This window comes from Carcharodon carcharias, chromosome 3 (assembly GCF_017639515.1).
Source record: "Carcharodon carcharias isolate sCarCar2 chromosome 3, sCarCar2.pri, whole genome shotgun sequence".
Classification (NCBI taxonomy): domain Eukaryota; kingdom Metazoa; phylum Chordata; class Chondrichthyes; order Lamniformes; family Lamnidae; genus Carcharodon; species Carcharodon carcharias.
In genome coordinates, this window is record NC_054469.1 from 98,794,807 (window position 1) to 98,821,711 (window position 26,905).

Below are 26,905 nucleotides of genomic sequence, written 5' to 3' on the forward strand. Positions count from 1 at the left end.
ATCCTACCCCCATGCCACCTCCACAGCCACGCACCCAGTATCTACCATCTGCAGACTATAGGAGCCATGTGGAGATGGAAACAAACTTCTAACAATCTAAGATAGCACTCACTCATACATACTTGATCCTGAAAATTTTTCATTATTGAAACCTATTTAAAAATTTTAGGTTCCTTCAAGTGGTCAGTCTGTTGTAAAAACAAACAAACTTCTATTTACTAACCAGAAAGACAGATAATCTTTTAATAGCTTCTTAAAATTGTCAATAAAAAATGGGAATTCAGCCCTTCTAGTGAGATAAATGGATTTTGAACTTTTGAAATTCAACCAAGCATTCATGATGCACTCAGCTGTAACAACAGCTCTTGGGAAATGAAGTCTATTGAAGCAGCAAGAACAGGTGGCTAAAAGCTTTTTCTAAGCTACACCAAATGGCTTATCAATCAAGGCACTCCAGCAGCAGGTGTCTTCTTTTTTAACTCCAACTGAAAGCTGCAGCCTTTTATTTCAGTCTTAAGTTGCTGGAGATTTAAATAACTTCAGGTTATAAAACTTAAACAGACCTTATCTGCCCTTCAAAAGTGTTTATATCTCTTCCATAAATTTGTGACGCCCACACTGAAGGTTAAGGCCCTTGGAACAATGAAAATGGGGTCTTTCTGAACTATGCACTAATTTCATATGGCCCTTCTGAGTTTAGGTTTCCCACCTGTGTGATCCATACCCTGTCCCTTCCCCACTGGCAAAAAATAGGGTCTGCCAGAAACAACAGCAGACTTCCACATCCGGGTCCCACACGCCATTTTTAAAGGCCTTTAGAGTTGACGTGACTCCGTGAAAATCCAGCCCTCAATATTGAGCAGGGTACCCTGAGAACTCTCCGGCTTTTCTTTGCAAAATGTTTTGGGATATTACACATCTATTTAATCAGGCAGATGAGCCTCAGTCTAATGTATTATCTTTAAGACTACACCATCAATAATGCAGTCCTCCTTCGGTATCGAAGAGTTAGCCTAAATTATATATTTAAATCCTGGAGTTGAGCTGGAACCTGAGCTTTTAACTAAGAAGTGGGATCACCAACACTATGCTAAGACAGATATATTGTAGGCCTTTATTTACTTCCTGCAGCTTGTCAGTTGGATTTGAGATCACCCATTAATTACTCAAACTGAAAACATTCCTTCACCTGAAGAAGCATCTAGTAGCAGGACACACACATTGCTAGTATGGAGAAGGTTAGAACACAAGATGCAAATAAACAAGCTAGACACATTAAATATGTACACCATTACTACTGCATAATTTAATAAAATTATTTCAATATTACTGAAAAGAGAGAGATGTTTGTGAAGTTTTTCATCTGGCACTCATCAGGACAAATGCAAGAATGTCAAATTTCAAACGATCACAATGATTTACAAAAGGAAAAGGTGCTGATTGGTTGCAAAGTCAGCTTTGACTGGCTGAGGTATTGCCATAGAGAAAGCAATGGGAAAATATAATCTCTCCAAGCTCCCGGCTAATTCAAAAAAGGTGCAAGCCTTGAACATAATCCTTTTGTCTGCAGAGAACTGATTCTTGCATGTGAATGTATGTCATTTCTAGCAACCATATATCAGCCACAGTATGAGCTTGACTGATTATCTTAGATTGGTTGCTAAAGTAGCTATTAGGATTGTTCAACAAGTGATGCCCAATCGTGGAATCACATCCAACAGTAGACATTTTGTTTTGGGTTTTGCAAGCAAGGGCTGGTTGAGTACGGTTTGTACTCTGTCTACTAAGAAACAAAGAAACACATTTTTTGATTCAATCAGCCAAATCATAACAACTCACTGTGTAGAAATGTTTTTCCCAAAACGTCTTGGGTTCTTTTGCCAATTACCTTAAATCTCATGCCTCTGATCACCAATCCTTCTGCCAATTGAAAAAGTTTATCCTTAATAAATCTATCGAAACTCTTTCTGATTTTGAACATCTCTATAAAAATTCCCTTTAAATTTTCCCTTTTTTTTAACTATTCATTCATGGGATGAGATCATTGCTGGGAAAGCCAGAATTTATTGCCTATCCATACCCTTGAGAGGACAGCGTGCTAAGTAATTTCAGAAGGCAGTTAAGAGTCAACCACATTGCTGCAGATCTGGAGGCACACATAGGCCAGAGGGGCAAGGATGGCAGATTTCCTTCCCTGAACCAAGATGGGTTTTCACAACAATCCAATATTATATTTTCTAATAATCCAACATTTCTTTTAATTTCAGATTTATTTAATAGTATTTAAATTCCTTCTTGTAATCATGGACCAGTTGGCACAGATCTGCCATGACCTCCCTGGTGAGCCTCATGAAACACTGCCCACCTGCCATGCTCAGACCTTTTCCCAGAAAGTACCTACCATTGTGCTTTTATGGCTTCTGAGATTCCTACCCTTTCACTTATCTTCGCAAGAAAGAGCTCAGTTATGTAACGGTTGTGATGACATGTCACAATTTTCCCTTTTGTTAAGGTCACCAATGCTGAACATCAGCTGGAGTAAAATACTCTTTTGACTTCATGCTGCAATGAATTCATTAGAATGACATTCACAAAGCCTAAACAAATAAAAATCAACTTTTTTCTCAGTCTTTTTCTATTTTCAGAGGATTATAAACCCCAAGAGCAGGACTAAATATGGACTAAATGTGATTTCAGGAAATTAGCAGTCACAAATATTGGCTCCTCTGTGTTATTCCTAATATACTGAATAAAACTAGCTTTTCAACTAAATTCTATTGGTTAGGATTTGCCACTTAATCCTAAAACCCAAATGACCCATTTTTATATATGAATTCCTTGGGATTATCATTTAAAAGGATTACAACAGGAAATTTATTATTTAATCTATATATAGTATATATCTAGAATGGTAGCAACAAGTTATAAAATTTTAAATTTTGATTTGCATAAAATGTACATTTTTTCATATTTCAATTATGTAATTATGTAATAAAAGATAAATATTAATTAGAAAATGCTGTTACAGGAAAACAGGTAAGGTATGGCTACTTTTAACAAACAAACATAAACATTTACGTTCTAATTTTTCCTTTAGCACTTAATTTGTTTAACTAATGCTCATATCATAACATGAAATAAAGTAAATGTCCTAAACAAGTACTTATCTTTTATTTTTAAAAATTGAGTTTGTGAAATAAAATGAAAAAGCAGAATTCAAGTAATCTCCAGTGATTGCAGTGGAATCACTGCAGGGAAAGCTACTCTAAAAGATAAAGGTTCAAAGGTTTTTTTTGAGAGAGAGGGGATCATGTTCAAGCAATGAGGCATATTATAAAACCGCGCTCGGTTTTCACATGAGACTTAGAAAGATTTTTTCTTGGTCGTGTTCTTATGTATTTTCAATAAGACATACAAGGAAAATTCATATACGGAATGAATAAAATGCTTTCTCACCAATGCCTCTCAGTGTAGTCAATTATTGCTTGATGTTTCAACTTTTCCAAAGTGAACCCAGAACACACTTTATCATGGCCCACCCAGCAGCACACTCCTACAGCACATATAAATGTGTTGATTGACACCCTGCATTTATACTTAGCTCAGACTGTTCATTAAATGGATTTCTCCAAATATTTGATGTTTGTTCTTGCTATTGAAACATCATCACAACATTACAACTCTGATACCATTTAAAGCATTTTTGTTTTGCATAGCTGAAGAAAATGTTCTTTATTTCCTCACAATTCTGTACATTCACTGAAAAGACAGAAAACTATTTTATTGTTTTCAATTAATTATCTTCTGTTTCATTAAATAGCATTAACAGCTAAGATAGTGATAACGTCTAAATGAAATTCTGTCGGTGACACATCGTATAGGAGTTTACTCTTTGTTTTGCCAATGTTCATTTCTCTTTGCTAGTTGTATAAACAGAAATGCAATCTCCCTTTGCAATAAAGGTGGAGTGCAGATTCATGTTTCTATAAGGCAATTGGCAGAAAAGGCTGACAGCATTTAAAAATATAAGTTTTTTGGGTTCACCCTTGCATAGGTTTACTGAAATATGTAATGGCCTTAAGAAACTTAAGATCTTATATAAAATGATTGCTTATTCTATTAAGAAGGGATAACTATTAGTAAGAGCAGTAATAAAAATTAATTGCATTGAAGTCAATTTAAAAGCTGTAACATTATATTAATAGTAATACATTAAATCAAATTTAAAATTACCCACCTACCGGGATGTTTCTGTACTGTCGTCCTAATGAAATGTAATGCTGTCTTACTATTGCTCCTCCAGCACAAGTGTGGTCCCTATTTGTCTGACAATTCCTAGTGTGGACAGATGGCCAGAAGCCCTAAGCCCTGCTGGTATGAAGGAAGCTTTGCTGTTCCTAGCTTAGCCCTTGGCAGATAAGCCTGAGTCAGGCACAGTGAGCTCACAACCTCTTATCCAATCATTTAAATTACTGCCACATGAGAAGATCTGCCCAAATCTGCTCAGTAAAGGACCAGAGGGTAGGACAATCGACTTCAAAACTGACCAGGAGTAATCATGAATGAACCATTGCTTTGCAGCTATGATATTTCGGGTATGAATCTTAAAAATACCTGAACACTTTTAAAATTACTGAATTTACAGAGGATATAAAACCCTTATGGAAAAATTATTTCAGTTGTAACAATTGTTTTCTTACAGTGTATGTATCTAACAGGGGGAACAAGAAAAGTCTAACATAGGTATAATATCAGTTTACTTTCACATATCTCTGGCCCAGAAATAAAGGTCATGCTTTTTTGTCAGTAGAAAATGTTCCTTTTCTGAAGATAAAGAAGTATTCAGTTCAGCGATTAAATGAATAAGTAAATAAATCAGCAGAGCAGAAGTGCCAGATTTAATTACTGCTCTGAGCTAAAGTGTAACTAATTATGGGGTTCATGAACCGCAGACCACAATTTTCCCTGACATACTTGATTCTCTTGAACCAGGCAATGTCAGAAAATAAGAAGACAGGTAATAAACTCTTCAAACTAACTGAAAAGAAAACAGATGTTCAAACAGACGAATACGTTTCATTAAAAAAATTAAATTGCATACCCTGGTTAAAATCTGTTTTATCTGATTTTAGAATATGGCAATATCACTGGAATATTATTATATATGATTGAAAAAGGGCAAGGCTAACATTATCGCTTTGCCATTTGTTGTTTCTTCTGCAAACCTCTGCTGTTGTAGAGCATACGGGACAGCTGGACAATTATGCTTGTACTTAGAAGGTGATAAAAATATGATTTATGTTTAAAGTCTCCTCATTCATTTTATGTTAAAATACTAGTTAAGTGCATAGGCTCTTGTATATGCTTCGAACATAAAGAGATTGGAAAACATTCACTTGAGTAGCAATTAAGTAAATGATCTTCACATGCTTCCAAATATTATTCAGAACTGTCACTATGGGCAGAATTTTGTCCTTGGTGGATGTGCTCGGCGGTGGTGGGCGTGGGCAGTCGGGAAGCTGACCGCCGCCCATAATCAGCACCACACCGAGATTTCATGCTGGCGGACCAAATGAGGTCTGCCCTGTGTGAAACGCAAGCGGCAGCATTGAGTGCTGCCTGTGTGGTGGGGGGGAGGGAAGAGGAGGACGAGCGGGCCAAGCGGAAACTCACGCATACATGCGACTGAGCGCTCATCTCCCTGAGGTACAGAGCTGCCTCAGGGAGATGGAGACATATGAAAAAATAAATAAATAAAAAGGTAATGAAACATCTCCCCTTATGTGACTCTGTCACATGAGCAGGGTCATGTTATTAATGAAAAATTTAAGTTTTTATTTTATTTTTATTTGCTTTTGGAAACCTCATCCCATCCGTAGATGAGGTTTCCAAAAAAATGCAGTGAAAATTTTAATTTAATTGATAACTTAATGGACATAACAGACCTTTTAATTGTCGCCGGGCGCACTGCCAGCTCCGGCACATGCCTGCCAACCAAACTATCGTGCATCTGTGTGTTGACATTGGCATGCTCAGCCGACATCAACGCGCGTCATTTCACACTTGAGTGGGTCAGGCACCCACCCGCCCACTGAGCAAAAATTTCTGACCTAAATTACAAGTAACAGAAGGCAACAACAGGCTCAGAAGTTTCCACTTCTGCCACAATTGGCAATCTAGTTGTAAATTGCACTGAAAATTGCGGTAGTTTAAGAAATTTCTTTTGGTTCCAGTTTCCACAGACTCATTTGTGTATCACCCATGTCCTGAAAAATTTGGGAATGGGAGCGGAATTGGCAAAAAAAAGCAGTTTGTGGGACCTCAAGTTTGCATTTACCCCTGGACAAATAACCAACGCAATCTTCCCATTGACGAGAAGGGGTTTGGTAAGCTTTGCGTTGCGACTCCCAATACACATCCTCTGACATCAAGGTTTACATTGACAGGCCTAGGAATAATTTGTTTTTTAGGTCCACCACTATTTTCATCAGGTTGGTAGAGTTTTGGAAGGCTTCTGAAAACCCAACTTGTTTGACAGTTTGTGAACCTTGGGGGAAACCTGCTGAGGAACATTCTGTCAGCTAAGCGTTAAATGTTTTGGCAATTTCAAATGTCATTATTAGGTGTTGCCTTATAAGCTAGATGTGTTTTTACTGCAGTAATTGATCATAAGGCTCTGTCTTGCAAAGATAAGTTGACTATAACATTAACCAGCATTGTGTCAATGTTGCAATGCATTAAAGTACTTTTTCCAATGGGAAAAGGCTATTATGCATTAAAATCTGAAGAAAACAATGTTCAGAAACTCTAATGTCATGATCTGAAGTGGTTTCAATGTCCCCAGTACTTTAAATTTAAAAATTATGCTCCACTACCTTTACTTAAAAGAAAAAAAGTAGTCACCTGCTCCTGGACTGCTTTCATTAAAACACCATCTGGTGTAGCTTAGTTAAAAAACAAGCCATCTGTTATTTTAGTTTCAATAGGCCCAATTGTTTCCAGCTGTAATAGTTTGTTTTGACAGCTGAGCCCATTATGATTGCTTGGCTGAATTTCAAAAGCTCCTGAACAACTTATCTCAGCAGGAGATTGTATACATAGATTGATTGATGTTATTAAAGCATTCCCTGTCTTTGATGTGGTTACTGAATAGATGTGTGCTTGTTTTTACAACCAAATGATCAATTGAGGGATTTAAATTTTTTCATTGGGTTCGGAGTTTTTTTCCAGCATGAATGGTTGTGTGTTTGAGGCCCAGATGAAAATCTTTGCTCCTCCTAAATGAAGAACATTCTGAAAAAAAACAAAAAATAAGCTTACCAATAAAATTTAAAGAATTGCTGGAGAGGTTTATCAAAGCCCACAGAAAGTAAGACTGGCAAACACTGTGTATGTTCCACCATTTCTTCTTGAAAGTTGTTATCAAGGTTCCACAATAGGTTTGGGACCTGATTTACACATTTGCCTGACTGTTTTGGCATTCTGCTGGGCAATCATTTATCAGGCTGCTTGATTCAGGAGTGCAAATGGACACACAAGGCTAGTATCAGATTTTCAACTGCTGCTTCCACATTTTGCAAGCAAGAAATAGGCAACCAATATTTGAAAGTGACCCTCATAATTTGTTCCCAATTTTAAAAAGCTTTACAAATCATGCAACAATTGGGAAAAGAAAGCACAAAAATTATTAAGCATAGAATTATTTACCATGTAAATCATGCAAGAACAGGAAAATAATTTTAAGTGTACCATTGAAAGTTTGTACATAAATAGACCATAATTCCAATTTGGACTTTTGTGAATTATGATTATAGCAAAACTCCAGACATTAACTTCCAATGATTACAAATGGCATAAATTATCTTTGAAAGGAATTTCACTATTTTCATTCAGGCCTACATCAAAATGCACAAACATTGGTTTGACATGGAAATACTACTCAACTCAGCAAGGCCAGGGCACTCAGAGCTCTGATCAGCTAGCTTGTCAGTGCTCCTGGCCAGCTAAAATATGCACTGTAGGGCAGTTGCATTATAAAGCACCTCATTCATTTTACCTGAACTAAACTTCAGGGAGCAGTGCTATTAAATAACAGCTCATGTGGATCAATACATCTAACTTAACTAAATTGCTTCCCTCCTACAACTACACAGATAAACATAAGAATATAAAAATAGCAGTGGACTGGGCTTGCTCCTCCATTCACTAAACTGGTTAATCTTCTGCCTCAACACTTTCCTTCTCTATACCCATATCTATTGACTCCCTTAATGTGCAAAATTTTGAAACAGGAACGTGAAAATAAAGTTCTTCACTGAAGTGAAGACTAGATCATTAGTCTAATCAGTAGCTAAGGGAGGATGTAACTCTTATTGGTGAATGTATGCATGTCACAACTAAGACTGAGGGGCGAACTGATCGAGGTATACAAGATTATGAGGGACATGGAAAGGGTGGATAGGGAGCAGCTGTTCCCCTTAGTTGAAGGGTCAGTCACAAGGGGGCATAAGTTCAAGGTGAGGGGCAGGAGGTTTGGGGGGATGTGAGAAAAAACTTTTTTAACCAGACGGTGGTGATGGTCTGGAATGCACTGCCTGGGAGGGTGGTGGAGACTGGTTGCCTCACATTCTTTATAAAGTACCTGGATGAGCACTTGGCACGTCATAACATTCAAGGCTATGGGTCAAGTGCTGGTAAATGGGATTAGGTAGGTAGGTCAGGTGTTTCTCACGTGTCGGTGCAGACTCGAAGGGCCTCTTCTGCTCTGTGATTCTGTGATAGACAATTCCAAAGAAATTAAAACAGAGGAATGTAAAGTGAAGGAGTAAATGTATATTTAAAGAGTGAAGATAAATCTAGCTAAACTTTTCTTTAGAGTTTTGCTTTAAATTTTGATCTTGAAGTATGAACGAGATAGTCAATCTGCGAATGTATTGTCCATCTATAATTACCCTGAGAAGGTGGTGGTGAATTTTTTTCCTGAACCTCTGCCATCCTTTTGGTGATATGTGCTCCTATAAAAAGTGACAGTTGAGGATGTTGATGCAGCAACAACTATAAGGAATGGAATAAGACGGACCACCCAGCACCAACGTAGGCATCAAAACAACAATGGCCACTGTCCACCCTGCAAAGTTCTCCTTACAAACATCTGGGGGCTCTTGCAAAAATTAGGAGAGCTATTCCACAGTCTAGTCCAGCAACAGCCTGACATTGTCATACTCACTGAATCATATATTACAGATAATGGGCAGAATCGTCCCAGATTTGCACTAAGTGCGGTAAAGCAAGTGGGGAAAATAACGGTTTACCTGCCAACTGCAATGACAGCTGCTCATGCCATATCGTCCCAAATCCACTGCATTAGGCATTCCTGGGCAACATGCCATCTTGATGGAGGGCAGGCTCTCATTTGCCTGCCACGTCATCATCTCACTGCTTCATCACACCAGGTGCCAAATTTAAAATGCAACCACACGCACACATCTCAGTACTCGCAGACCAGGCATGCTGCACAGAAGACAGATGGCCCCTAAAGGCAAAAAGACTGCAGCCACCCCATACCACAACCCCCCCCCCACCGCCAACCACACACCATCAACAGCGCCCCCCCCCCCACCCCCCCCCCCCCCACCCCCCACCCCCCCCAGTTTAGTGATGTGCTCTTCAAGCACCTTCTCGACACCGTGGAGGCCCACCATAATGTCCTCTATGCCCACTCTGGCCACAGGAGGGGCAGCAGCATCACCAATCCAATATGGGAGGCATTGGCAGTGGTGGTCAGTGTCAATGCCCTGCAAAATAGGGCAGCCACCCAGAGCCGCTACATGATGAATGGTCTCATCCATTCCGCCAGGGTAAGTCACACTTCTCATTACTCTCAACTCACACACTCACAAACCCATCACACATCCACAGGGATCTCACACCTCAAGGGACAACACCACTAGCTCTCACACACCCTTACATCTCCATCAGGCTTATATCCTCTGAAGCTTGTGTTTTCATCCTGTCCATGACTCTCTGCATCACACAGACATTCCATGCAGTGCCATGTGTCGTGTTCGCACTCTCCACCTGCTTCCATGCAGGAGAAGCCAGTTCACATCACCACAGAGAGGTCCCAGACTGGGATGGAGTGGCCCACATTAGGCCCCTCATTCACTTTGAGGAGCATGCCATCGCAGTGGCTGGTGAGGGCATGGACCTTGCCTATGGTGATGGTGAGGTCAGCGGCGAACACCCTCATGAGGATCCTGTACCACATCATCCCTCCTTCAATGCAAATGGGAGTGCTCTCTCTCCTGTTTTTGACTGTGCTGCCATGCACTAATTATTTTTACTTTGTTTCACAGGGAGATCTGCCAAGCGACCAACACCCTCAGCCAGCCAGTCCCTCAACTCTGTCCAGGTCCTCATCTCCAGCCAAGAGCTCCATTGAAGAGCTGGAAATAAGCAGTCTGGAAGACCCGTCACAGCACTTACTTACACCCTCCACCAGTACAGAGACACACACCTCGGTGTGCAGGCTCAGGTTCACAATCTGGTGGTCACTGCATGGACTTGCATCCACAACAGGAGATGGCAGGTTCAGCTGAGCTCCCCGGCACTCAGCGGGCTGCTGGGGAAGAGACATCTGTGAGGTCTGAGTCAGATGACAAACCTCTGGATTTGGTCTTCCAACTCACCCTAAAGAGTCAGCAGAAGGCATGGGAACATCACATAGAACTGTTGGAATCCCTCAATGGGGTGGCTCACGATTCAGAGGGGTACATCTGCCTGCTCTCTGATGAAGTGGTGCCCACATGTGCGCAAATGGAGGTCTATGAGGAGGATAGCAGATGTCATGGAGACTCTGGTCTAGCAGAATGCAAAGATGTGTGCAGACTTGCATTCCATCGCAGGAGCCATGGGTAAGTTCCTGACGTGGCAACACAAGAGGGAAACAGGGCACCTCGACGTCCCTCCAGGTGTTCATTCCCTCAAGGAATCAGGCGGGGCCGCCCTAGCACCCGAAGGGAGGAGGAATGGCAGCTAGACACCCCTGGGTCATCCAGTCAGTAATCTCAGAGACTGTCCTCTCCCTCCAAGTCCCCTTTGCTGTGAGCCCCTCAACCTCGTCCTCTGTCACCACAGAGGGAGCAGCTGACCTGCGAGTGATTCTGGAGGGAGATGTGAGCATCTGGCAGGGCCTTTCGGCACCTCATGCAAGCATTCTCCCAGGCACACAGATCCTTCTCATTTCACATTCACCTCAATGTCCTGAGTATTTTCAATGCTGCCTGCTGGGGTTCTCTTTCACTTGTCCATCTGAGCTGATCTGCATTTCCACTCACTCACTGATCACACTCCCATGCAGCACCTGATCACGTCCAGCACAACTCTTGTTTCACTTTTGATTTAGACAGCATTGTGTTGATTCAATTTTTCATTCACTCCCCCATCCTTTCACCTCCTCCAGTCACTCATTCCCTTTCCCCCCTCACTATTGATGCCCCCCCGTCACCCCCCCCAGCATCACCTTCCATGTCCCCTCCATGACCTACCAGCCACAACCCTTTTCCTTCAGGGATATCCAGGTGAACGTGCATGTCCCCTTCCTTCCTGAAAATCCCATCTTCTTCCATATTAACCTGCCCAACCTTTTCCTCCTCACCCCCAGGGTGCATGTCTGCCTTCGAGTCCCCACTAACCACCCTAAATGTCCCTTCTATCATCACCGTCAAACTCTCATCCTCCCACCCTGCTGCCTCATTTTGCCCTCGGTCATTCTCACTGTTCCTTTGTTCCATGCCCATCCTCTGTTCGCTCCCCAGAAGGCAATCATGGACTCACCCCCCACCAGACACCCACCCCGCCCCCTGCCTGCTTAGTCCTTCCCTACTCCTGACTCTTTCCTCCAGCCTTACTTCATCCTCCAACCTCTTTCTTTCTTCCTGACCCCTTCCTCCACTCTTAATTCCTCCTCCACCCTTACTCCCTCCTCTCTCCACACTTTTTCCTCCACCCCCAGACTCCCTCTGCTCGCCACACTCATTCCCCCTCCGAACCCCTCCCCTTACACCTTCCATCTCCTTAAACCTTCATTCCCTGGTGCCATCTTCTCCCCTGTTACCATCTCCACCCCTGTACTCCCTTCCCCTCAGCTTCCCACCCCCAACACCTTCGTTCTCCTGCTCCGAATCTCACCCATCCCTCAACACCTTTTCCACTCCCAGTAGATCCTAGACCTTCCTCTCCCACCCCCAGGTACATCTTCCTCTCCCAAACACAGCTGGTGTTTCCTCTCCACCCCCTCAAGCATCATCCATTGTGATCAGACCCTCAACGGTGACTTTCCAACTTCCATGTGCTGCTTTGCAACAGAGCAATGTCCATGACAATCAACCCAGCATGCCACAGACATTCCTCCAGCGTTTCATTGCTGTAAACTTCAGTATCTTCTGCTCCTCAGATGTCCACAATTTGAACAAGGCCCTGGTGGTAAGTCCCGGCTTCTGTATGTCATACTTGTCAAGACGTGTTTTGCACTGGTGTGCAATCACGCCAACGTGAGCGGAGGATCCAGCGGGGCTGGGGGGGTGATGGGGAGATGATTCTGGAGGGCTTGCTTTATAATGACATACAGATGCATTACAATGAGGTTCCCAACATCTGACGGTGGAAATGCAGCCCGCCATCAAAGGGTTGAGCAGCCGATTGCAAACTGGTTTGACAACGTTGTGAAACTGACTTTTGGCCTTCTTGTTATATTGTCCGCTCACACCACCAAAGACGTCCAAGCACAGCAGGCACATAAAATTCCACCCAATGTCCCAGATACCACCATCACCATCCCTGGGTTTGTCCTGCAGGAGGTGGAGACACAGTGGTATACAGTCGGGAGGGAGTTGCCCTGGGAGCCCTCAAGATCGACCCTGGACCCCATGAGATCTCATGGCATCAGCTCAACCATGGGCAAAAAAAACTTCCTGCTGATGGCCACATACTGTGCCCCCTCAACTGATGAATCAGTCCCCCTCCATGTTAAACACCACTTGGAGGAAGCACTGAGGGTGGAAAGGGCAGAAAATGTACTCTGGGTGGCGGACTTCAATGTCCATCACCAAGAATAGCTCAGTAGCACTACTAATGACCCAGATGGCCGAGTCCTAAAGGACATAGTTGCTTGACTGCATCTGTGGCAGATGGTGAGGGAACCAACAAGAGGGAAAAATGTATTTGACCGCATCCTCACCAATTTGCCTGCCGCAGATGTATCAGTCCCATAACAGTCTTGGTGGAAGTGACAACCGCACAGTCCTTGTGGAGACAAAGTCCCGTCTTCGCATTGAGAATGCCCTCCATTGTGTTGTGTGGCACTACCATCATGCTAAATGGGATAGATGTTGACTAGATCTAGCCATTCAAGGCTGAGGATCCATGATGCACTGTGGGCCATCAGCAGTAGTAGAATTGTACTCGAACACAATCTGTAACCTTATAGCCTGGCAAATTCCCCACTCTACCGTTACCATCAAGCAAGGGGATCAACCCTGGTTCAATGAAGAGTGCAGGAGAGCATGCCAGGAACAGCAACTGGCATCCCAAAAAATGAGGTGTCAACCTGATGAAGCTACAACTCATGACTACTTGCATGCCAAACACTGTAAGCAACATTGATAGACAGAGCTAAGTGATTCCACAATGGACAGATCAGATCTGAACTCTGCAGTGCTGCCAGGTCCAGTCATGAATGATGCTGGACAATTAAACAACTCACTGCAGTAGGAGGCTCTACAAATGACCCCATCCTCAATTACAGGAGAGCCCAGCATTTCAGTGCAAAAGATAAGGCTGAAGCATTTGCAACATACTTCAACCAGAAGTGCTGAGTGGATGATTCATCTCGGCCTCCTTTGGAGGGCCCCAACATAGGTGAGGCAATGGCGTGGTGGTATTGTTGCTAGTAATCCGGAGACCCAGGGTAATACTCTGGGTACCTGGGTTTGAATCCTGCCACAGCAGATGGTGGATTTTGAATTCAATAAAAATCTGGAATTAAAAAGTCTAATGATAACCGTGAAACCATTGTCCATTGTTTTTAAAAACCCAGGTGGTTCACTAAAGTCCCTTAGGGCAGGAAATCTGTTGTCCAGACCCACAGCAATGTGTTTGACTTTTAAGTGCCCCCTGAACTAGAGCAACTAGGGATGGGGAATAAATGCTGGCCTGGCATGAACGAATTTAAAAAAAAATAACAGATGCCAGCCAATTCGATTCACTTGATATCAGGCAATGGCTGAAGGCACTGGATAGTGCAAAGGCCTCAACAATATTCCGGCAATAGTACTTGTGTTCCAGAATTTGTGGCATTCATAGCCAAGCTGTAGCAGTAAAGCTACAACATTGGCATCTACCTGGCAATGTGCAAAAATTGCCCAGTTATGTCCTGTACACAAAAAGCAGGACAAATCCAACCTGGTCAGTTACCCCCCAGTCAGTCTACTCTCGATCATCAGTAAAGTGATGGAAGGGGTCATCAATAGTGCTATCAAGCAGCACTTAATTAGCAATAACCTGACCCTCAGGTTGGGTTCTGCCAAGACCACTCAGCTCCTGGCCTCATTACAGCCTTGGTTCAAAGATGGACAGAGGAGCTGAACTCCAGAGGTGAGGTGAGAGTGATTGCTCTTGACATCAAGGCAGCACTTGACCGAGTATGACATCCAGGAGCCCGATAAAAACTGAAGTCAATGAGAACTGGGGGAAAACTCTCCACTGCTTAGAGTCATACTTAGCACAAAGGAAGATGGTTGTGGTTGTTGGAGTTAATCAGCTCAGTTCCAGGACATTACTGCAGGGGTTCCTCAGGGTAGTGACCTAGGTCTAACCACCTTCAGCTGCTTCATCAATGATCTTCTTTCCATCATAAGGCCAGAAGTGGGGATGTTCGCTGATGATTGCACAATATTCAGTACCATTCACGACTCCTCAGATGCTGAAGCAGTCCATGTCCAAATGCAGCGAGACCTGGACAATATCCAGTCAAGTAATATCTGTGCCACAAATTGCCAGGCAATGGCCATCTCCAAACAACAGAGATTCTAACCACCACCCCTTGATATTCAGTGGCATTATCTTCACTGAATCACCCACTATCAACATCCTGAGGGTTACTGTTGACCAGAAACTGAACAGGACTAGCCATAGTCCTGGGGAGGCATTGGCATAGTGGCATTGTCACTGGACTCATATTCCAGAGACCCAGGGTAATGCTCTGGGGACCCTGGTTTGAATCACACCACAGCAGATGGTGAAATTTAAATTCAATAAACATCTGGATTGAAAAGTCTGATGATGACCATGAAACCATTGCCAATTGTTGTCAAAACCCACCTGGTTCACTAATGTCCTTCAGGGAAGGAAATCTACTGTCCTTGCCTGGTCTGGCCTACAAGCGACTCCAGACCCAAAGCAATGTGGTTGACTTAAAAAAAAATACCCTCTGAATGAGGACAATTAAGGGTGGGCAATAAATGCTGGCCTAGCCAGCAATACCCACGCCCTATGAGCAAATAAATATAGATATATATAAATACTGTGGCAACAAGTGCAGGTCAGAGATTAGGAATCTTGCAGTGAGTCACTCACCTCCTGACTCCCCAAACACACAAGTCAGGAGTGCGATAGAATACTCTTCACTTGCCTGGATGAGTGCAGCTCCAAAAACACTCAAAGAAGCTGGACACCATCTAGGCCAAAGCAGCCTGCTTGATGGGCTCCGCAAACACAAACATACACTCTCCACCACCAATGCAGAGTGGCAGCAGTGTGTACGATCTACAAGATGCACTGCAGCAACTCACCATGGCTCCTTAGAAAGCACCTTCTGAACCCATGACTGCTACCATCTAGAAGAACAGTGTGAATACGAATGCAAAATTGGGGCAGGAGTAGGCCATTCGGCCCCTTGAGCCTGCTCCATCATTCATAAGATCGTGGCTAATCTGTTTGTGCTTCGAATTCCACATTCCCATCTACTCCTGATAACATCTGATTCTCTTGCCTAACAAGAATCTATCTACTTCTGTCTTAAAGATATTCAATAATCGCCTCCACTGCCTTCAGAGGCAGAGAGAGTTCCACAGTCGCACCACCCCTTGAGAGGAAATTTTCTCCTCATCTCTGTCCTAAAAGGGTAACGCCTAATTTTAAAACAGTGCCCCTTAGTTATGGACTCGCCCATCAGAGGAAACATCATTTCCACATCCACCTTGTCAATACCGTTCAGGATCTTATTTACTTCAATAAAGTTACCCCTCACTCTTCTAACCTCCAGTGGAAACAAGCCCGGTCTGTCTAACCTTTCTTCATAAGACAACCCACTCATTCCAGGCATCAATCTAGTAAACCTCCTCTGAACAGCCTTCAACGCATTTACATCCTTCCTCAAATAAGGAGACCAAAGCTGCACAGAGTATTTGAGATGTGATCTCAACATGTATAACTGAAGCATAACATCCTTACTATTATGTTCAATTCCTCTCGTAATAAAGAATAGCATTCCCTTAGCCTTCTTTATTATTTGCTGTACCTGCACACCAACTTTTTGAGACTTATGCACTAGAACACTTAGATCCCCCTGCACCTCAGAACTCTGCAGCCATTCTCCGTTTAAGTAATACTCTGCTTTTTTATTCTTCCTGCTAAAGTGAACCACTTCACATTTTCCCACATTATACTCCACCTGCCAGATTTTTGCCCACTCACTCAGCCTATGTCCATCTGCAACCTCTTTATGTCCTCTTCAAAACATATTTTCCTACTTATCTTTGTGTCATCTGCAAATTTAGCTGCCATGTCTTCACTCCCCTCAAGTCATTGATATAAATTGTAAAAAGCTGAGGACCCAGCACAAACCCTTGCAGATTCCATTCAACGCATACTGTCAATCAGAAAATAACCCATTTATGCATATTTTCTGCTTTCTGCCTGCCATTCAATCTTCTTTCCATGTAATACATTAACCCCTACACCATGAGCTTTTATTTTCTGCAATAACCTTTGATGTGGCACCTTATCAAATGCCTTCTGGAAATCCCAGTACAGCACACCTTCAGGCTCCCCTTTATCCACAGCACATGTTGCTCCTTCAAAGAAGTCCAATAAATTGTTTAAACATGATTTCCCTTTTACAAAACCATGATGATCTTCCCAATTACCTTGAATTTCTCTAAGTGCCCAGCTATAGCCTTCTTAATGATCGATTCTAACTCCTTCACCAGATCATATGTCAAACTAACTGGTCTATAGTTTCCTGTTTTCTGCCTCCCTCCCTTCTTGAATATTTGCTACTTTTCAGTCTGATGGAATCTTTCCAGAATCTAGCAAATTTTGGAAAATTAACACCAGCGCATCTGCTACCTCATTAGCAGCATCTTTTAAGATCCTAGGATGAAATTCGTCAGGACCCAGAGACTTGTCAGCCCACAGCTGCATCTCTTTGCTCAGCGCTGCTTCCCTACTGATTGTAATTTCACCAAGTTCCCTTCTCCCTTCCACCTCCTGATTTACAGCTAATACTGGAATTTTTTTGTATCCTCTATAATGAAGACAGGAGCAAAATATTTGTTCATTGGAAAGATGTAAAAGCAATAGGGTTGTTGTGGTGGGTGATTTTAACTTTCCCTATATTGACTGGGAATCACTTAGTGCTAGGGGTTTGGATGGTGCAGAATATGTAAGGTGAATCCAGGAGGGCTTCCTGAGACAATAGTCCAAATAGGGAAGGGGCAATACTGGACCTGGTATTAGGGAATGAACCCGGGCAGGTGGTCGAACATCCAGTAGGGGAGCATTTCGGGAAAAATGACCATAATTCAGTAAGTTTCAAGGTACTGGTGGATAAGGATAACAGGAGTCCTCGGGTTAAGGTGCTTAATTGGGGGAAGACTAATTATAACAATAGTAGGCAGGAACTGAGGAATCTAGACTGGAGGTGGATATTTGAGGGCAAATCAACAACTGACAGGTAGGGGGCTTTCAAACATCAGTTGATAAGAATTCAGGACCGGCATGTCCCTGCTAGGATGAAGGATAAGCATGACAAGTTTCAGGAACCTTGGATAACGAAGGATATTGTGAGATTAGTCAAAAGGAAAAGGGAAGCATTCGTAAGGGCTAGAAGGCTGGGAACAGATGAAGCCCGTGGAGAATATAAAGAAGGTAGGAAGAAACTTAAGCAAGGAGTCAGGAGCGCTAAAAGGCGTCATGAAAAGTCACTGGCAACCAGGATGAAGGAAAATCCCAAGGCCTTTTATACATATGTAAAAAGCAAGAGGGTAGCCAGGGAAAGAGTAGGCCCACTCAGGGACAGAGGTGGGAATCTGTGTGTGGAGCCAGAATAAATGGGAGAGACACTAAGTGAATACTTCTCATCAGTATTCACCAAAGAGAAGGACTTAGTGGTTGATTTGTCTAGGGAAGAGTGTGTAGATAGCCTGGTTCATGTTGAGATCAAAAAAGAGGAGGTGTTAGATGTCTTGAAGAATATTAAGGTGGATAGGTCCCCAGGGCCAGATGGGATCTACCCCAGAGTACTGAGGGAGGCAAGGGAGGAGATTGCTGGGGCCTTGACAGAAATCTTTGTATCCTCACTGGCTACGGGTGAGGTCCTAGAGGACTGGAGAATGGCCAATGTTGTTCCATTGTTTAAGAAGGGTAGCAGGGATAATCCAGGAAATTACAGGTCAGTGAGCCTTACTTCAGTGGTAGGGAAATTATTGGAGAAGATTCTTCGTGACAGGATTTACTACCATTTGGAAGCAAATGGGCGTATTAGTGAGAGGCAGCATGGTTTTGTGAAGGGGAGGTCGTGTCTCACTAACTTGATTGAGTTTTTTGAGGAAGTGACAAAAATGTTCGACGATGGAAGGGCAGTGGATGTTATATACATGAATTTCAGTAAGGCCTTTGACAAGGTCCCTCATGGCAGACTGGTACAGAAGGTAAAGTTGCACGGGATCAGAGGTGAGCTGGCAAGATGGATACAGAATTGGCTTGGTCATAGAAGACAGAGGGTAGCAGTGGAAGGGAGCTTTTCTGAATGGAGAGCTGTGACTAGTGGAGTTCAGCTGGGATCAATGCTGGGACCTTTGCTGTTTGTAGTATACGTAAATGATTTGGAGGAAAATGTAACTGGGCTAATTAGTAAGTTTGCAGACGATACTAAGGTTGGAGGAGTTGCAGATAGTGAAGAGGATTGTCAAAGGATACAACGGGATATAGATCAGTTGGAGACTTGGGCAGAGAAATGGCAGATGGAGTTTAACCCAGACAAATGCGAGGTAATGCATTTTGGAAGGTCTAATACAGATGGGAATTATACAGTAAATGGTAGAACCCTTAAGTGCATCGAAGGGCAGAGGGATCTGGGTGTACAGGTCCACAGGTCATCACTGAAAGTGGCAACACAGATGGATAAGGTAGTCAGGAAGGCATAGGGCATGCTTGCCTTCATTGGCAGGGGTATTGAATATAAAAGCTGGGAAGTCATGCTGCAGCTGTATAGAACCTTGTTTAGGCCACACTTGGAATATTGCGTGCAATTCTAGTCGCCACATTACCAGAAGGATATGGAGGTGTTGGAGAGGGTGTAGAGGAGGTTTACCAGGATGCTGCCTGATTTGGAGATTATTAGCTATGAAGAGAAGTTGGAGAAACTCGGATTGTTCTCACTAGAGCGACGGAGACTGAGGGGCAACCTGATAGAAGTTATCAAAATTATGAGTGGCACAGACAGAGTAGATAGTCAGAAGCTTTTTCCCAGGGTGGAAGAGTCAGTTACTAGGGGACATAGATTTAAGGTGAGAGGAGAAAACTATAGAGGAGATGTGCGGGGCAAGTTTATTATGCGGAGGGTAGTGAGTGTCTGGAATTCACTGCCAGAGGAGGTGGTGGAAGCAGGTACAATAGTGGTGTTTAAGAGGCAGCTTAACAAATACATGAATAGGACGGGAATAGAGGGACATGGACGCCGGAAGTGCAAAATATTTTAGTTGACGGGCAATATGATCAGCGCAGGCTTGGAGGGCCAAAGGGCTTGTTCCTGTGCTGTACTTTTATTTGTTCTATTTCATCCACCATTTCCTTAACTCCCCACTGTCACTCTCTTGAGAACCAATACTTGACTTACTCTTTTCCTTTTTAAATACCTGTAGAAACTCTTGGTATCCGCTTTTACATTTCTAGCTAGCTGCCTCTCATACTCTAATTTCTTTCTCCTGGTTAACCTTGCAGTCATTCTCTGTTGTTCTTTATGTTCTGATCAATCATCTGGCCTACCACTCATCTTTGTGCAGTTCTAAGTTTTTTCCTTAAGTTTGACGCTTTCCTTAACTTCTTCAGTTAACCACGGATGGTGGGTCCTCCCTTTAGAAGTTTTCCTTATAATGGGGATATACTCATTCTAAGTATTCTGAAATATCACCTTAAATGTCTGCTACTGCTTCTCTATTGATCTATGCCCTAGTCTAATAAACCCAGTTCACTTCAGCCAGCTCAGCTTTCATGCCCACATAGTTGCCCTTATTTAAGTTTAAAATACTAGTCTTAGACCTACTCTTCTCCCTTTCATGCTGGCTGTAGAATTCAATCATATTGTGCTTGCTGCTATCTACGGGTGCCTTCACTCTGAGATCATTAATCAATCCTGTCATATTACACAATGCCAAGTCTATTATAACCTGTTCTCTGGTTGGTTCCAGAATGTGCTGCTCTAAAAAAAAGAGTTTGAAAGCATTCTATGAACTCTTTATCCAGGCTACTACTGCTAGTCTGTTTTTTCCCATTTATGCATAGATTAAAATCATCCATGATTATTGCTATCCCTTTATCACAAGCACCCAATATTTCTTCTTCTATACTTTGTCCTAAATTGTAGCTACTGTTAGGGGGCCTGTAGACTACTTCCACTTGTGACTTCTTTCCCCTACTATTCCTCATCTCCACCCAAACCGATCCTACATCCTGATCTCCTGAACCAGGGTCATCTCTAACTATTGCACCAATGCCATGCTTGATCAACTAAGACATACTCCCACCTTTACCTAGCTTCCTATTCTTCTTGAATATCATAAACTCCCTCAATAATCAGGACCCAATAATTGTCATTCTGGAGCCACACCTCTGTAATGGCTATCAGATCATATTTATTTACTCCAATGTGCGCTATCAATTCATTTACTTTGTTATGAATGCTACGCGCATTAGGATACGGAGCCTTTAGTTTTGTCATTTTGTTGTTTTTGTAACATATAATCTTAACTATTGGTGTATTCTTAGGTTTTATCTTTCTGTCCCTTCCTGCTATCCTATTACTCCCATTTCCCAGATTACTATTATGGTCTCCTGCTTTGAATCTATCCCTTAATTTTCCACATCTACCCAAGTTTGATTCCTCACCCCGTTGTTTAGTTTAAAGCCCTCTCTACTTCCCTAGTTATGCAATTCACAACAAAACACATCCCAGCACAGTTCAGACTGTCCCAACAGTATATCTCCCAATTTCCCCAGTAATGGTGCTGGTGCCCACAAACTGGAACCCAATTTCTACACAGTCTTTGAGCCATGCATTGATCTCTCTAATCTTATATGCCCTATGAGAATTTGCATGCAGCTCAGGAAATAATCCAGAGATTATTACCTTTGAAGTTCTGCTTCTTAATTTGGTACCTATCTTCTCATACTGATTATGCAGAATCTCCTTCCACATCCTGCCTATGTCATTGGTACCTACATGGATCACGACGACTGGATCCTCCCCCTCCCACTGCAAGTTCCTCTCCAGCCCTGAGCAGATGTCCTGAACCCTGGCACCAGACAGCCTTCTGGACTCTCACTCATTGCTGCAGAGAACAGTGTCACTCTTCCTCACTAAACTGTTCCCTACTACCACAACATTCCTGTTTGCGCCCCCTGCTTGAACGGCTTCCTGTACCATGTTGCCATGGCCAGCCTACTCACCCACCTTACAAACCTTGCTTTTGTCCACACAGGTTGTGAGCACCTCAAATCTGTTTGACAATTGCAAAGTCTGAGGCTCCTCCTCTATTGTCTGCTTGGTCCCATTACCTGCTGATGGCCACATCCTCCTATCCCTCACCACTGACCAAAACAAACAACCCTTTTCTAAGAGGCATTACCATCTTCTGCAACGAAGTGTCCAGGTATTTCTCTCCCTCCCATACATTGCGGTGTCTGCAGCTTGACTTCTAAACCAATAATCCTGATCCATAATCCCTCTAGCTGCTTAACCTTGTTGCAGAACTGTTTGTCATGGATTGCCTTAGCGTCCAAAAGCACCCACATTCCACAGCTGCAATATAACACCTGTCCTGCCATTGTTACTTATGTTACTTAGTTAATTTAAATTTAATTACTCACTTAATTAACTTAGAATAATTGCTATGTATGCCACACCTCTTTCCCCAAATTCTCATGTGAACATAATTTGCTACTCACTCAGTCTCACTCTGGCGTAATCGCCTGTCTCCTCGCATGGCCCTTACTGACCATGCAATTTGAAAAGCCTGTCTCTTTTATAGACCCTCTGATGAGTCACTAGCTAGTTTAGTTTCCTGCTACAGTAATTAATACCACTGAAGCAACTGCTTTCAGGTGATTGACAGATAACTGTCACTCCATGTAGTTCTCTGCTTAACAAGTTAAGCGAACTTATTTGAAAGTTAGTACTATGTTAGATCTTGATTCTTAATCTATACTTAAAACCTGAAAAGAACTTACCAGAACTTACCATGTGAACCTAAGTCACTACTCACTCAGTCTCCATCTCACTCCAGCATAGTCACCTGTTTCCTCGCATGCCCCTTGCATGGGAACACCACCACCTGGAAGTTCATCTCCAAACCACTCACTATCCTGACTTGGAAATATATCACCATTCCTACACTGCCACTTGGTCAAAATCCTGGAATTTCCCCTCTAATAGCACTGTGGGTGTACCTACGTCACATGGACTGCAGGCGATTCAGGAAGGCAGCTCGCCACCACCTTCTCAAGGACAATTAGGGATGGGCAATAAATGCTGGCCTAGCCAGCAACGCCCACATCCCATGAATGAATTTTTAAAAAGATGGTGCAAAGGCTTTATGGAATAAGGAAAAGAACCACTCATGGCTTAATATACAGCCTCTGCCCACCGTTAAAGTTACTATATCTTGTCTAGTTAAGTTTCTTGTCAGTAGTTATACCCAAGCTGTTGATGGTGGTGCTGTTGAAAATGAGGAGGTGGTGACTAAGTTGTTCCTTAATGGAGATAATCATCATATGGCACTCCTTTTCTTGGCACAGATGTTATTTGTCACCTGTTGTCCAGGTCTTACTATGGGCATGATAGGTTACTTCATTATTGGAGAAGTTATGAATGGAAATGAACATTGCGTGACTGACAGCAAACAGTACCACGCCTGGCCTTATAACAAATAGATAACTATTAAAGGAATTAATTGCAGATGAATGAGCTATGGACAATGACCTAAGAAACTGCTGCAGTAATCCTGGGATGTGGTTATTGGTCTCTGACAAACTACAAACATTTTCCTCTGTGTTAGGTAAGACTTCAGCCTGGAGTCTTTTGCTTTTGACTTCCATTGATCTGGATAATATCAAGGTTTGCTCTTTCAAGTAGCCATTGAATTCAATTTTGCAAGGGTGCCTTAGTGTCATATTTAGTCAAATACTGCCTTGATGTCGAGGGCGGTTACTCTCACTTGTCTCTGGCATTCAGCTCATGCGTCCATGTCATATTCAAGGTCGAAATAAAGCTGTAATTGGCTATGCTAGATTGATCCAGTTTTGTGGATAGAACAAAGCTGGGCAATCTTCCACATTATGGGTCAGATGCCTCTGCCATAAATATACTGAAACAGCTTAACTTGGTGGGAGGTGGGAAGTGTAGGAAGGTATGGGGTTGGGACTGGGATGGGGAGATGGTGGTGGAGAAAGCAGTAATTCTGGTGCACTAGTCTTCAGCACCATAATCAAGATGTTATGAGGGCCCATAGCCTTCACTGTGTCCATTGCGCTTAACTGTATAACCTAATATTTCCTGGAGTGAACTGAACTATTTGGGAACTGGCATCTGTGAAAGAGGTCAATTAGGATTACCCACTTGACACTTCTGTCTGAAGACTAGTCTCTTGTACTCACATTCTGGGTTCTGCTGTGGTGGAGGACTGTCGCCAACATCCACACTTGCAGATGTCAGTTTTTCTTCACTTACCAGATAAATTGGCCTCCACAGATACACCAGGTCCCACTGGAGCCTGAAGATTGAGAGACAGGTGGAAGTGAAGAATGTGGGGTTCTTACCAATAAATGATTGTTTAAATTATTTAAATTTCAAATCATTTCTTTCAGGTTCATACATATCAATCGTGGAATGTTTCTGGTTAATTGCTTACTGCTCATATTGTTGGAATATGTTAAGTAGGTTGAGAACATGGGAAATAAAGTCTGCTCCCAATAGTGCATTTTCAAAAACAGTGTTGATTTAAAAAAACAAAGCAACCCCACTAATGACATAAAAACAAAAAACTGCGGATGCTGGAAATCCAAAACAAAAACAGAATTACCTGGAAAAACTCAGCAGGTCTGGCAGCATCGGCGGAGAAGAAAAGAGTTGACGTTTCGAGTCCTCATGACCCTTCAGCAGAACTAGGTGAATCCAAGGAGGTGAATCCCACTAATGACATCATTGCCTAATGAAATATTTTTAATGCTGTGTTTTCCCAGAAGAAGGATACAATCATGATAGAAGGAGATAGGAATCCAGTCATGATGAAAGGAAAGAGGACATGATTCCTATATTTCAATGTTGGCCCAGGTCTTCATATTAGCTATACAGCAGACATTAACGCTAGGGTACCAAAAAATGTACAATTACATAAATCATATAACTGCCAGAGAAACATCTAGGTTGCTGTAGTGGAAAATCCTACTTCCAAATCAAATAACATTAAACTCTGCAGCACTCAGCATATTATGCCATTAATTTTTCATAGAGGTTTATGCCATTGTTCCATGGTTTCTGCAGGACTTCTGCCAAAGTTACAGGAGATGATTGGGAGAACTCTCAGAAAAATTCAACCCTTGATAACAGCAAGAGTTCTCAATGGATAAATATTCCAAATGGTGTAGTACTTATCCATACAAATCAGGGAAGATCCTAGATTCAATCTTGAGTCCATGTTAAATTAATTACCCTCAACCAGGTTAGCAGATGGGCTTAGTATAAGCAGGCTAAAACCTGGAATGACTTACTGAGTTTAAGATGAGACATAATTTACATTGGGCTCAAACCCTATATCAATCAATGATACTCCATTTGCTGTTCAAAAGGACATGGAACTCAAAATCTTTTTAATCTATTCTATTTGATGAAAAATAACTGTGCAGTGCTTTATAACAAAAAATATTTTTAGAACTCATTTGACTTTTGTGTCAAATATACACACACATGCACACTGATCTGAATTGTGGTGGCAACATGCACTTTTACATGCACATTGCAATCCGGAGTTACGCATAATGAATGTAAAGACTCCGATATTCTTTCCATTACATGGCTGACCAGGAATCTCTCCTGCTTTTACTGCCTTCCATTGGCTGGAAGGAGTACACGGGCCGAATCTTCGGCTCGGCTAGCTGAGGCTTAAAATGATGCGGGGCATGTGTCCCGATTTCACCGCATGTCATTTAGATTTTCAGTTTGGCATGCACACAGCTGAGACAGCTGCATGCCTGCCGAACTATTAAAGGTCTAGTAAAGCCATTTAAAAAGCCACTTAAGCAATTACCTGAGCTGCCCATCCAGCCTTAAGGTTGGTGGGCAGGCAAAGAGCCCAGGCGGCCTTTGTATTTTTCATGGAATCTCATCCAGGGGCAGGATGAGGTTTCATAATGATTTTTGCTTTTCACAAAAAATTTTATTAAAATTAATGCACATGTCCCAGCTCATGTGACAGTTTCACATGAGGGGACATGTCATTAAAAAATTTTCCCTACTTTATTAAACTGTTTAACTTTAAAACTTAGCTCTCTGAGGCACCTCTTTGCCTCAGGGAGATTCCTGCACTCTTTCACGTGCATGCGTGAAGGATTGAACTCCCAACTCAGGCACCCCCAACACCACCCCCCCAGCAACCCCCCCCCCCCGCCCGCACTGGGAGCGCACAGCACTTCCAGGCGCATGTCACGCTGGGCGGGCCTTAATTAGCCCGCCCATGTAAAATGGCAGTGCCAACCCAATTGGGGGCGCCAATCAGCTCCATGCCCACCCGTGCCTGCTCCCTCACCATCCGCCCGACAGGCAGAAAATTCTGCCCCATAAGTTGATACACAACCTATTTGGCTGCATCATAAATATACCTTCCTTTGACATCAAAGCCTGGAGTGGGACTTAAACATAGAGCTTCATGCTCAGAGGTAAAGACACTACCCATTGCACCACAAAGCCTCCTACATGACTACTCCTATCAGAACATTAAACCTTTTCCTGCAATGTATCCATGTTCTTGGAGTTATACTCTTGGCATTAACGATTGCTGCTACAACCTTCCATTGCCTCCTGAGCATTTGACTCAATGGTCTTCTATCCCTCTGTGGGTTGTGTCGCCTCTTCTTCACCTCTTGCACTATTACTATCAGTGCATTATTAGAAAAATCTGGGTGGGCACTCTCTCACTTATTTAGCCATTTGTCAATATATTACAGCACAGATTTAGTTCACAAAGAGCACCCAGCACTTGCAGCCACAATGCCTCCCCTTTAAGTGTTATAGGCTACTTTTAAGTAGAGCTAGGTACCCACAATATTGCTGTCTTCATTATATGGGGCCAATTCC